Source organism: Delphinus delphis, chromosome 15, assembly GCF_949987515.2.
Source record: "Delphinus delphis chromosome 15, mDelDel1.2, whole genome shotgun sequence".
Classification (NCBI taxonomy): domain Eukaryota; kingdom Metazoa; phylum Chordata; class Mammalia; order Artiodactyla; family Delphinidae; genus Delphinus; species Delphinus delphis.
The window spans coordinates 62678295-62692214 of NC_082697.1; positions in this window are offsets into that span (position 1 = coordinate 62678295).

Sequence of the window (13920 nt, forward strand, 5' to 3'; positions counted from 1 at the left end):
TGTTAGGGTACGGTTTAGTGTTAGTATACAGGTTAGGATTATGGTACGGGATAGTGTAAGGGTTAGGGCTAGGGAATGGGTACGGATTAGGTTGCAGGTTAGGGTATGACAACGGGTTAGGGTTAGGGTATGTGTTAGTGTAAGGGTTAGGATTAGGGTACGGGTTAGGTTATGGGTTAGTGTTAGGGGATGGGTTAGGATTAGGATACGGGTTATGGTACTGTTTAGGGAAAGGGTTAGGATACGGGGTAGGGTTAGGATAAAGTTTAGTGTATGGCTATGTGTTACTGTTAGGGTACATGTTAGCGTACGGGTTAGTGTTCGTGTACAGCTTAGGGTAAGGGTTAGGGTTAGGGAACGGGTACGGTCTCAGGTACAGGTTAGGGTACGGTAGTGGGATAGGGTTAGGGTACGTGTTAGGATGAGACTTCTTTGTAGTGCAGATTTGAATTTCCCGCTTGCTTGGTTGGCCAAAAAGTGTGTATGCATTTTATCCTGAATATACTCAGGAAAAAACGCATACGCCCTTTTTGGCCAAGTGCATCGCTGCCAAACGATGTGCCAAACAGGAGGTTACAAGCACTGACTCTCCAAGTGGGGAGATTGTTAGTAAAGCGTCTGGAATGGCGAACCCGAGTACCAGAGGACGAATAATGAGATGCGTTTTAGAAACCTTGCCCGATCACACTGTGGACCATCCTCTGGGTTTCCCACGCATGTTTTAGCTGTAGGAAGAATCCCTTAAACCTGGAGGGTTGGGACCCATGGAATGGGTAGCACGCAGTACTACTTCAAAGGGTCTGCATTTGCTCACCGAACCTCACCAATCCTCACAGCCCCAAGTGTCCAGCCTTATGCTTCACTCAGCTGTGGGTGTAGATGTGGTAAATCCAGGTTTCATCACAAGCCCTGAACGAGTTATTTAAGAATTTCTCTCTCTTTCACTGTCTTTGTGTTTTGATTTTGAAATTTATTTTTATAATGGGGTTTAGCTGATTTTCACTGCTGTGTTTATGCGTCTGTACACACACTTGATTCTCTTACGGAGACATATAAATACATAGGTTTTAAGATTCTTACTAGTCAGATATATTCCTCTGCGGTGAATAGGGGGTGTTGAGTCCACTTCGTTGAGCAAGGAGTATATCTTGTCTATTACTGGCTTATGGAACGGTATCTCTGCTAATTTCAATCTCTGGATTTATGCAGCACCCCAACTCACCTTTCCCCTTAAGCAAGCATAAGTTGGTTTTCTAAATGTGAGACTCTGTTCTGTTTTGTAATTCAGTTTATGTGTAGCCAAGTTTACATTCCCTCTATAAGTGTTATCTTATGACCAGTTTCTTTTTCTGTGTGACTTATTTCACTCAGAATCATCGAACCTAAATCCACTCATTATGCTGCTACGGGCCTGATGACATTGATTTCATTGCGGAGTGATATTCCATTGTATGTAAGTACCACAACTTCTTTATCCATTTTTCTCTTTCTGGGATATTTAAGTTGTTCCGTTGTCGAGGTTCTTGTAAACACAGCAGCCCTAAACTTTGGGGTGGCTGTGTCTTTTTGATTTTAATTTCCCTAAGCTATAGGACCATAAGTGGAAGTGCCCGAGTCTCTGTAGCTTTGTTTTTTAGATGTTTCAGGAAACACCATACACTTCTCCAGAGTGGCTGTTGGCCATTTACATCCCGCCCATCAGCATAACAAGGCTCCCAGTTCTCCATGGCCTGTCCTGCCTTTCTGGATTTTACACTTTTTTCAGATGGCCCATTTGACCGGTGGGAAGTGAAACTTCATTGTAGTGCGGATTTCCATTGCACGCTTCCTTGGTTGGCAAAAAAGGCCGTATGCGTTTTTTCCTGGATATATTCAGGAAAAAACGCATATGCATTTTTTGGCCAAGTGCATCATTGTCGAAGTTCTGCCGCTTTTCATATGCTTTAAATGCAATTCCAATCTACCTCCTGAAATCTGTTTCCTGCAATTGTGCCTTGCTTTCAAGTCCTCTTCGCAGCCTTACCTCAATATATTTTTGGACGATACTTGTCCTTTATAACTCTGCAGGTTTGTGAATTGCAGTGACCCTGAGCTCCTTTTTCCAACTCGCTTTTTTGTGAGCTGGACGCAAAACGGCAGGATTGCTTCAGGCCCTAATCTGGTTCCGGCGTGGCACGCTGAGCCTTTGGTTAATTCTTCTTCTTGGTGGGAAATTAGAGTGAAATGTGCCCGTCCAAACAACTACAGCTAGTCTCTCATTGGTTCTCCCTATTCCCGTTCATCCTCCGCAGAAATTGCAGAGTGTGCCAAACAGGAGGTTACAAGCACTGACTCTCCAAGTGGGGAGATTGTTAGTAAAGCGTCTGGAATGGCGAACCCGAGTACCAGAGGACGAATAATGAGATGCGTTTTAGAAACCTTGCCCGATCACACTGTGGACCATCCTCTGGGTTTCCCACGCATGTTTTAGCTGTAGGAAGAATCCCTTAAACCTGGAGGGTTGGGACCCATGGAATGGGTAACATGCAGGATTACTTCAAAGGGTCTGCATTTGCTCACCGAACCTCACCAATCCTCACAGCCCCAAGTGTCCAGCCTTATGTCTCACCCAGCTGTGGGTGTAGATGTGGTAAATCCAGGTTTCATCACAAGCCTGAACAAATTATTTAAGAATTTCTCTCTCTTTCACTGTCTTTCTGTTTTGTTTTTGAAGTTTATTTTTATAATGGGGTTGAGCTAATTTTCACTGCTGTGTTTATGCGTCTGTACACACACTTGATTCTCTTACGGAGACATATAAATACATAGATTTTAAGATTCTTACTAGTCAGATATATTCCTCTGCGGTGAATAGGGGGTGTTGAGTCCACTTCGCTGAGCAAGGAGTAGGTCTTGTCTATTACATATTTGGCTTATGGAACGGTATCTGTGCTCATTTCAATCTCTGGATTTATGCAGCACCCCAACTCACCTTTCCCCTTAAGCAAACATGTTTGTTTTCTAAATGTGAGACTCTGTTCTGTTTTGTAATTCAGTTCATGTGTAGCCAAGTTTACATTCCCTCTATAAGTGATATCTTATGATAAGTTTCTTTATCTGTGTGACTTATTTCCTTAGAATCATCGTACCTAAATCCACTCATTATGCTCCTACCGGCCTGATGATATTGATTTCATTGCTGAGTGATATTCCATTGTACATAAGTACCACAACTTCTTTATCCATTTTCCTCTTTCTGGGATATTTAAATTGTACCGTAGTCAAGGTTCTTGTAAACACAGCAGCCCTAAACTTTGGGGTGGCTGTGTCTTGTTGATTTTAATTTTCCTAAGCTATAGGGCCATAAGTGGAAGCAACCTAGGCTCTGTAGCTTTGTTTTTTAGATGTTTCAGGAAACACCATACACTTCTCCAGAGTGGCTGTTGGCCATTTACATCCCGCCCATCAGCATAACAAGGCTCCCAGTTCTCCATGGCCTGTCCTGCCTTTCTGGTTTTTACACTTTTTTCAGATGGCCCTTTTGACCGGTGGGAAGTGAGACTTCATTGTAGTGCAGATCTCCGTTGCAGGCTTGCTTATTTGGACAAAAAGAGCGTATGCGTTTTTTCCTGCATGTATTCAGGAAAAAAACGCATACGCCCTTTTTGGCCAAGTGCATCATTGTCAAAGTTCTGCCGCTTTTCATATGCTTTAAATGCAGTTTCCATCTACCTCCTGAAATATATTTCCTGCAATTGTGCCATGCTTTCAAGTCCTCTTCGCAGCCTTACCTCAATATATTTTTGGACGATAGCTGTCATTTATAACTCTGCAGGTTTATGAATTACAGTGCCCCTGAGGTCCTTTCTTCAACTCGCTTTCTTGTGGGCTGGCCGCAGAACTGCAGGATTGCTTCAGGCCCTAATCTTGTTTCATCACGGCACGCTGAGCCTTTTGTTAATTCCTCTTCCTGGTGGGAAATTAGAGTGAAATGTGACCGTCCAAACACCTAAGCTAAGCTAGTCTCTCATTGGTTCTCCCTATTCCCGTTCAACCTCCGCAGAAATTGCTAACTGTGCCAAACAGGAGTTTTAAGGCACTGACTCTCCACGTGGGGAGATTTTTAGTAAAGCGTCTGGAATGGCGAACCCGTGTACCAGGGGACAAAAAATGAGATGGGTTTTAGAAACGTTGTCCGATCACATGGTGTACAATCCTCTGGGTTTCCCATGCATGTTTTAGCTGTAGGAAGAATCCCTTAAACCAGGAGAGTTGGGACCCAGGGAATGGGTAGCATACAGTGTTACTTCAAAGGGTCTGCATTTGCTCACCGAACCTCACCAATCCTCTCAGCCCCAAATGTCCTGCCTTATGTCTCACCCAGCTGTGGGTGTAGATGTGGTAAATCCAAGTTTCATCACAAGCCCTGAACGAATTATTTAAGAACTTTCTCTCCTTCACTGTCTTTGTTTTTGAAATTTATTTTAATAATGGGGTTTAGTTGATTTTCACGGCTGTGTATACTGCTCTACACACACTTGATTCTCTTACGGAGACATATAGATACATATGTTTTAATATTCTTATTGTCAGATATATTCCTCTGCGGTGAATAGGTGGTGTTGAGTCTAATTCGTTGAGCAAGGAGTATATCTTGTCTATTATATATTTGGCTTATGGAATACTATCTGTGCCAATTTCAATCTCTGGTTTTATGCAGCACCCCAACTCACCATTCCCCTTAAGAAAGCATAAGTTTGTTTTCTAAATGTGAGACTCTGTTCTGTTTTGTAATTCAGTTCATGTGTAGCCAAGTTTACGTTCCCTCTATAAGTGATATCTTATGATAAGTTTCTTTTTCTGTGTGACTTATTTCCTTTGAATCATCGTACCTAAATCCATTCATTATGCTTGTACGGGCCTGACGACATTGATTTCATTGTTGAGTGATATTCCATTGTACGTAAGTACGAAAACTTCTTTATCCATTTCTCTCTTTCAAGGATATTTAATTTGTACCGTAGTCGAGGCTCTTGTAAACAGGGCAGCTCTAAACTTTGCGGTGGTTGTTTCTTGTTATTTTAATTTTCCTGAGCTATAGTGCTATAAGTGGGTTTAGGGTTAGGGTTAAGGTTAGGGTTAGGGAACGGGTATGGTTTAGGATGCGACAATGGTTTAGGGTGAGCAAAAGTGTTAGGGTACAGGTCAGTGTTAGTGTACTGTTTAGGATTAGGGTAAGTGTTAGGGTAATGCTTCAGGTTAGGGTTACGGTTAGGGAACGGGGACGGTTTAGGGTACAGGTTAGGGTACGACAACGGTTTAGGGATAGCGTACATGTAAGAGTAAGGTTTAGTGTTAGCGTACGGGTTAGGATTAGGGGACGGGTGAGGGTAAGGCTTCAGGTAAGGGTTAGGGTTAGGGTTAGGGGAGAGGGACAGTTTAGGGTACAGGTTAGGGTGCGACAATGGTTTAGGATGAGCGTACATGTTAGGGTACGGGTTAGTGTTAGCGTATGGGCTAGGATTAGGTGACGGGTTAGAGTAAGGCTTCGGGTAAGGGTTAGGGTTAGGGTTAAGGGACGGGGACGGTTTAGGGTACAGGTTAGGGTACGACAACGGTTTAGGGTGAGCATACGTGTGAGGGCATGGGTTAGTGTTAGTGTACGGGTTAGGATTAGGAGAGGGGTTAGGGTAAGGCTTTGGGTAAGGGTTAGGGTTAGGGTTAGGGGACGATTTAGGGTACAGGTTAGGGTACGACAATGGTATAGTGTGAGCGTACGTGTGAGGGAACGGGTTAGTGTCAGCGTACAGGTTAGGATTAGGGGACGGGTTAGGGTAAGGCTTCAGGTAAGCAATAGAGTTAGGGATAGGGTTAGGGGACAGGGACGGTTTAGGGTACAGGTTAGGGTAAGAACGGTTTAGGGTGAGCGTACGTGTGAGGGCACGGGTTAGTGTTAGCGTACGGGTTAGGATTAGGGGACGGGTTAGGGGACGGGTTAGGGGAAGGGTTAGGGTTAGGGGACGGGGACGGTTCAGGGGACAGGTTAGGGTTAGGGTTAGGGGACGGGGACGATTTAGGGGACAGGTTAGGGTACGACAATGGTTTAGGGTGAGCGTACGTGTGAGGGCATGGGTTAGTGTTAGCGTACGGGTTAGGATTAGGAGACGGGTTAGGGTAAGGCTTCGTGTAAGGATAAGGGTTAGGGTTAGAGGACGGGGACGGTTTAGGGGACAGGTTAGGGTACGACAACGGTTTAGGGGGAGCGTACGTGTGAGGGCGCGGGTTGGTGTTAGCGTACAGGTTAGGATTAGGGGACGGGTGAGGGTCACGCTTCGGGGAAGGGTTAGGGTTAGGGTTCGGGCTAGGGTTAGGGTTAGGGGACGGGGACGGTTTAGGGTCCAGGTGAGGGTACGCCAACGCTTTAGGGGGAGCGTACGTGTGAGGGCGCGGGTTAGCGTTAGCGTACGGGTTGGGATTAGGGGACGGGTGAGGCTCACGCTTCGGGGAAGGGTTAGGGTTAGGGTTCGGGCTAGGGTTAGGGTTAGGGGACGGGGACGGTTTAGGGTCCAGGTGAGGGTACGACAACGCTTTAGGGGGAGCGTATGTGTGAGGGCGCGGGTTAGCGTTAGCGTACGGGTTAGGATTAGGGGACGGGTGAGGTTCTCGCTTCGGGGAAGGGCTAGGGTTACGGTTCGGGCTAGGGTTAGGGTTAGGGGACGGGGACGGTTTAGGGTCCAGGTGAGGGTACGACAACACTTTCGGGGGAGCGTACGTGTGAGGGCGCGGGTTGGCGTTAGCGTACGGGTTAGGATTAGGGGACGGTTGAGGGTCAGGCTTCGGGGAAGGGTTAGGGTTAGGGTTCGGGCTAGGGTTAGGGTTAGGGGACGGGGACGGTTTAGGGTCCATGTGAGGGTACGACAACGCTTTAGGGGGAGCGTACGTGTGAGGGCGCGGGTTAGCGTTAGCGTACGGGTTAGGATTAGGGGACAGGTGAGGGTTAGGCTTCGGGGAAGGGTTAGGGTTAGGGTTCGGGCTAGGGTTAGGGTTAGGGTTAGGGGACGGGTATGTTTTGGGGTACAGTTTAGGGTATGACCACGGGTTAGGAGTAGGGTAAGTGTTAGGGTACGGTTTAGTGTTAGTATACAGGTTAGGATTATGGTACGGGATAGTGTAAGGGTTAGGGCTAGGGAATGGGTACGGATTAGGTTGCAGGTTAGGGTATGACAACGGGTTAGGGTTAGGGTATGTGTTAGTGTAAGGGTTAGGATTAGGGTACGGGTTAGGTTATGGGTTAGTGTTAGGGGATGGGTTAGGATTAGGATACGGGTTATGGTACTGTTTAGGGAAAGGGTTAGGATACGGGGTAGGGTTAGGATAAAGTTTAGTGTATGGCTATGTGTTACTGTTAGGGTACATGTTAGCGTACGGGTTAGTGTTCGTGTACAGCTTAGGGTAAGGGTTAGGGTTAGGGAACGGGTACGGTCTCAGGTACAGGTTAGGGTACGGTAGTGGGATAGGGTTAGGGTACGTGTTAGGATGAGACTTCTTTGTAGTGCAGATTTGAATTTCCCGCTTGCTTGGTTGGCCAAAAAGTGTGTATGCATTTTATCCTGAATATACTCAGGAAAAAACGCATACGCCCTTTTTGGCCAAGTGCATCGCTGCCAAACGATGTGCCAAACAGGAGGTTACAAGCACTGACTCTCCAAGTGGGGAGATTGTTAGTAAAGCGTCTGGAATGGCGAACCCGAGTACCAGAGGACGAATAATGAGATGCGTTTTAGAAACCTTGCCCGATCACACTGTGGACCATCCTCTGGGTTTCCCACGCATGTTTTAGCTGTAGGAAGAATCCCTTAAACCTGGAGGGTTGGGACCCATGGAATGGGTAGCACGCAGTACTACTTCAAAGGGTCTGCATTTGCTCACCGAACCTCACCAATCCTCACAGCCCCAAGTGTCCAGCCTTATGCTTCACTCAGCTGTGGGTGTAGATGTGGTAAATCCAGGTTTCATCACAAGCCCTGAACGAGTTATTTAAGAATTTCTCTCTCTTTCACTGTCTTTGTGTTTTGATTTTGAAATTTATTTTTATAATGGGGTTTAGCTGATTTTCACTGCTGTGTTTATGCGTCTGTACACACACTTGATTCTCTTACGGAGACATATAAATACATAGGTTTTAAGATTCTTACTAGTCAGATATATTCCTCTGCGGTGAATAGGGGGTGTTGAGTCCACTTCGTTGAGCAAGGAGTATATCTTGTCTATTACTGGCTTATGGAACGGTATCTCTGCTAATTTCAATCTCTGGATTTATGCAGCACCCCAACTCACCTTTCCCCTTAAGCAAGCATAAGTTGGTTTTCTAAATGTGAGACTCTGTTCTGTTTTGTAATTCAGTTTATGTGTAGCCAAGTTTACATTCCCTCTATAAGTGTTATCTTATGACCAGTTTCTTTTTCTGTGTGACTTATTTCACTCAGAATCATCGAACCTAAATCCACTCATTATGCTGCTACGGGCCTGATGACATTGATTTCATTGCGGAGTGATATTCCATTGTATGTAAGTACCACAACTTCTTTATCCATTTTTCTCTTTCTGGGATATTTAAGTTGTTCCGTTGTCGAGGTTCTTGTAAACACAGCAGCCCTAAACTTTGGGGTGGCTGTGTCTTTTTGATTTTAATTTCCCTAAGCTATAGGACCATAAGTGGAAGTGCCCGAGTCTCTGTAGCTTTGTTTTTTAGATGTTTCAGGAAACACCATACACTTCTCCAGAGTGGCTGTTGGCCATTTACATCCCGCCCATCAGCATAACAAGGCTCCCAGTTCTCCATGGCCTGTCCTGCCTTTCTGGATTTTACACTTTTTTCAGATGGCCCATTTGACCGGTGGGAAGTGAAACTTCATTGTAGTGCGGATTTCCATTGCACGCTTCCTTGGTTGGCAAAAAAGGCCGTATGCGTTTTTTCCTGGATATATTCAGGAAAAAACGCATATGCATTTTTTGGCCAAGTGCATCATTGTCGAAGTTCTGCCGCTTTTCATATGCTTTAAATGCAATTCCAATCTACCTCCTGAAATCTGTTTCCTGCAATTGTGCCTTGCTTTCAAGTCCTCTTCGCAGCCTTACCTCAATATATTTTTGGACGATACTTGTCCTTTATAACTCTGCAGGTTTGTGAATTGCAGTGACCCTGAGCTCCTTTTTCCAACTCGCTTTTTTGTGAGCTGGACGCAAAACGGCAGGATTGCTTCAGGCCCTAATCTGGTTCCGGCGTGGCACGCTGAGCCTTTGGTTAATTCTTCTTCTTGGTGGGAAATTAGAGTGAAATGTGCCCGTCCAAACAACTACAGCTAGTCTCTCATTGGTTCTCCCTATTCCCGTTCATCCTCCGCAGAAATTGCAGAGTGTGCCAAACAGGAGGTTACAAGCACTGACTCTCCAAGTGGGGAGATTGTTAGTAAAGCGTCTGGAATGGCGAACCCGAGTACCAGAGGACGAATAATGAGATGCGTTTTAGAAACCTTGCCCGATCACACTGTGGACCATCCTCTGGGTTTCCCACGCATGTTTTAGCTGTAGGAAGAATCCCTTAAACCTGGAGGGTTGGGACCCATGGAATGGGTAACATGCAGGATTACTTCAAAGGGTCTGCATTTGCTCACCGAACCTCACCAATCCTCACAGCCCCAAGTGTCCAGCCTTATGTCTCACCCAGCTGTGGGTGTAGATGTGGTAAATCCAGGTTTCATCACAAGCCTGAACAAATTATTTAAGAATTTCTCTCTCTTTCACTGTCTTTCTGTTTTGTTTTTGAAGTTTATTTTTATAATGGGGTTGAGCTAATTTTCACTGCTGTGTTTATGCGTCTGTACACACACTTGATTCTCTTACGGAGACATATAAATACATAGATTTTAAGATTCTTACTAGTCAGATATATTCCTCTGCGGTGAATAGGGGGTGTTGAGTCCACTTCGCTGAGCAAGGAGTAGGTCTTGTCTATTACATATTTGGCTTATGGAACGGTATCTGTGCTCATTTCAATCTCTGGATTTATGCAGCACCCCAACTCACCTTTCCCCTTAAGCAAACATGTTTGTTTTCTAAATGTGAGACTCTGTTCTGTTTTGTAATTCAGTTCATGTGTAGCCAAGTTTACATTCCCTCTATAAGTGATATCTTATGATAAGTTTCTTTATCTGTGTGACTTATTTCCTTAGAATCATCGTACCTAAATCCACTCATTATGCTCCTACCGGCCTGATGATATTGATTTCATTGCTGAGTGATATTCCATTGTACATAAGTACCACAACTTCTTTATCCATTTTCCTCTTTCTGGGATATTTAAATTGTACCGTAGTCAAGGTTCTTGTAAACACAGCAGCCCTAAACTTTGGGGTGGCTGTGTCTTGTTGATTTTAATTTTCCTAAGCTATAGGGCCATAAGTGGAAGCAACCTAGGCTCTGTAGCTTTGTTTTTTAGATGTTTCAGGAAACACCATACACTTCTCCAGAGTGGCTGTTGGCCATTTACATCCCGCCCATCAGCATAACAAGGCTCCCAGTTCTCCATGGCCTGTCCTGCCTTTCTGGTTTTTACACTTTTTTCAGATGGCCCTTTTGACCGGTGGGAAGTGAGACTTCATTGTAGTGCAGATCTCCGTTGCAGGCTTGCTTATTTGGACAAAAAGAGCGTATGCGTTTTTTCCTGCATGTATTCAGGAAAAAAACGCATACGCCCTTTTTGGCCAAGTGCATCATTGTCAAAGTTCTGCCGCTTTTCATATGCTTTAAATGCAGTTTCCATCTACCTCCTGAAATATATTTCCTGCAATTGTGCCATGCTTTCAAGTCCTCTTCGCAGCCTTACCTCAATATATTTTTGGACGATAGCTGTCATTTATAACTCTGCAGGTTTATGAATTACAGTGCCCCTGAGGTCCTTTCTTCAACTCGCTTTCTTGTGGGCTGGCCGCAGAACTGCAGGATTGCTTCAGGCCCTAATCTTGTTTCATCACGGCACGCTGAGCCTTTTGTTAATTCCTCTTCCTGGTGGGAAATTAGAGTGAAATGTGACCGTCCAAACACCTAAGCTAAGCTAGTCTCTCATTGGTTCTCCCTATTCCCGTTCAACCTCCGCAGAAATTGCTAACTGTGCCAAACAGGAGTTTTAAGGCACTGACTCTCCACGTGGGGAGATTTTTAGTAAAGCGTCTGGAATGGCGAACCCGTGTACCAGGGGACAAAAAATGAGATGGGTTTTAGAAACGTTGTCCGATCACATGGTGTACAATCCTCTGGGTTTCCCATGCATGTTTTAGCTGTAGGAAGAATCCCTTAAACCAGGAGAGTTGGGACCCAGGGAATGGGTAGCATACAGTGTTACTTCAAAGGGTCTGCATTTGCTCACCGAACCTCACCAATCCTCTCAGCCCCAAATGTCCTGCCTTATGTCTCACCCAGCTGTGGGTGTAGATGTGGTAAATCCAAGTTTCATCACAAGCCCTGAACGAATTATTTAAGAACTTTCTCTCCTTCACTGTCTTTGTTTTTGAAATTTATTTTAATAATGGGGTTTAGTTGATTTTCACGGCTGTGTATACTGCTCTACACACACTTGATTCTCTTACGGAGACATATAGATACATATGTTTTAATATTCTTATTGTCAGATATATTCCTCTGCGGTGAATAGGTGGTGTTGAGTCTAATTCGTTGAGCAAGGAGTATATCTTGTCTATTATATATTTGGCTTATGGAATACTATCTGTGCCAATTTCAATCTCTGGTTTTATGCAGCACCCCAACTCACCATTCCCCTTAAGAAAGCATAAGTTTGTTTTCTAAATGTGAGACTCTGTTCTGTTTTGTAATTCAGTTCATGTGTAGCCAAGTTTACGTTCCCTCTATAAGTGATATCTTATGATAAGTTTCTTTTTCTGTGTGACTTATTTCCTTTGAATCATCGTACCTAAATCCATTCATTATGCTTGTACGGGCCTGACGACATTGATTTCATTGTTGAGTGATATTCCATTGTACGTAAGTACGAAAACTTCTTTATCCATTTCTCTCTTTCAAGGATATTTAATTTGTACCGTAGTCGAGGCTCTTGTAAACAGGGCAGCTCTAAACTTTGCGGTGGTTGTTTCTTGTTATTTTAATTTTCCTGAGCTATAGTGCTATAAGTGGGTTTAGGGTTAGGGTTAAGGTTAGGGTTAGGGAACGGGTATGGTTTAGGATGCGACAATGGTTTAGGGTGAGCAAAAGTGTTAGGGTACAGGTCAGTGTTAGTGTACTGTTTAGGATTAGGGTAAGTGTTAGGGTAATGCTTCAGGTTAGGGTTACGGTTAGGGAACGGGGACGGTTTAGGGTACAGGTTAGGGTACGACAACGGTTTAGGGATAGCGTACATGTAAGAGTAAGGTTTAGTGTTAGCGTACGGGTTAGGATTAGGGGACGGGTGAGGGTAAGGCTTCAGGTAAGGGTTAGGGTTAGGGTTAGGGGAGAGGGACAGTTTAGGGTACAGGTTAGGGTGCGACAATGGTTTAGGATGAGCGTACATGTTAGGGTACGGGTTAGTGTTAGCGTATGGGCTAGGATTAGGTGACGGGTTAGAGTAAGGCTTCGGGTAAGGGTTAGGGTTAGGGTTAAGGGACGGGGACGGTTTAGGGTACAGGTTAGGGTACGACAACGGTTTAGGGTGAGCATACGTGTGAGGGCATGGGTTAGTGTTAGTGTACGGGTTAGGATTAGGAGAGGGGTTAGGGTAAGGCTTTGGGTAAGGGTTAGGGTTAGGGTTAGGGGACGATTTAGGGTACAGGTTAGGGTACGACAATGGTATAGTGTGAGCGTACGTGTGAGGGAACGGGTTAGTGTCAGCGTACAGGTTAGGATTAGGGGACGGGTTAGGGTAAGGCTTCAGGTAAGCAATAGAGTTAGGGATAGGGTTAGGGGACAGGGACGGTTTAGGGTACAGGTTAGGGTAAGAACGGTTTAGGGTGAGCGTACGTGTGAGGGCACGGGTTAGTGTTAGCGTACGGGTTAGGATTAGGGGACGGGTTAGGGGACGGGTTAGGGGAAGGGTTAGGGTTAGGGGACGGGGACGGTTCAGGGGACAGGTTAGGGTTAGGGTTAGGGGACGGGGACGATTTAGGGGACAGGTTAGGGTACGACAATGGTTTAGGGTGAGCGTACGTGTGAGGGCATGGGTTAGTGTTAGCGTACGGGTTAGGATTAGGAGACGGGTTAGGGTAAGGCTTCGTGTAAGGATAAGGGTTAGGGTTAGAGGACGGGGACGGTTTAGGGGACAGGTTAGGGTACGACAACGGTTTAGGGGGAGCGTACGTGTGAGGGCGCGGGTTGGTGTTAGCGTACAGGTTAGGATTAGGGGACGGGTGAGGGTCACGCTTCGGGGAAGGGTTAGGGTTAGGGTTCGGGCTAGGGTTAGGGTTAGGGGACGGGGACGGTTTAGGGTCCAGGTGAGGGTACGCCAACGCTTTAGGGGGAGCGTACGTGTGAGGGCGCGGGTTAGCGTTAGCGTACGGGTTGGGATTAGGGAACGGGTGAGGGTCAGGCTTCCGGGAAGGGTTAGGGTTAGGGTTCGGGCTAGGGTTAGGGTTAGGGGACGGGGACGGTTTAGGGTCAAGGTGAGGGTACGCCAACGCTTTAGGGGGAGCGTACGTGTGAGGGCGCGAGTTAGCGTTAGCGTACGGGTTGGGATTAGGGAACAGGTGAGGGTCAGGCTTCGGTGATGGGTTAGGGTTAGGGTTCGGGCTACGGTTAGGGTTAGGGGACGGGGACGGTTTAGGGTCCAGGTGAGGGTACGACAACACTTTAGGGGGAGCGTACGTGTGAGGGCGCGGGTTAGCGTTAGTGTACGGGTTAGGATTAGGGAACGGGTGAGGGTTAGGCTTCGGGGAAGGG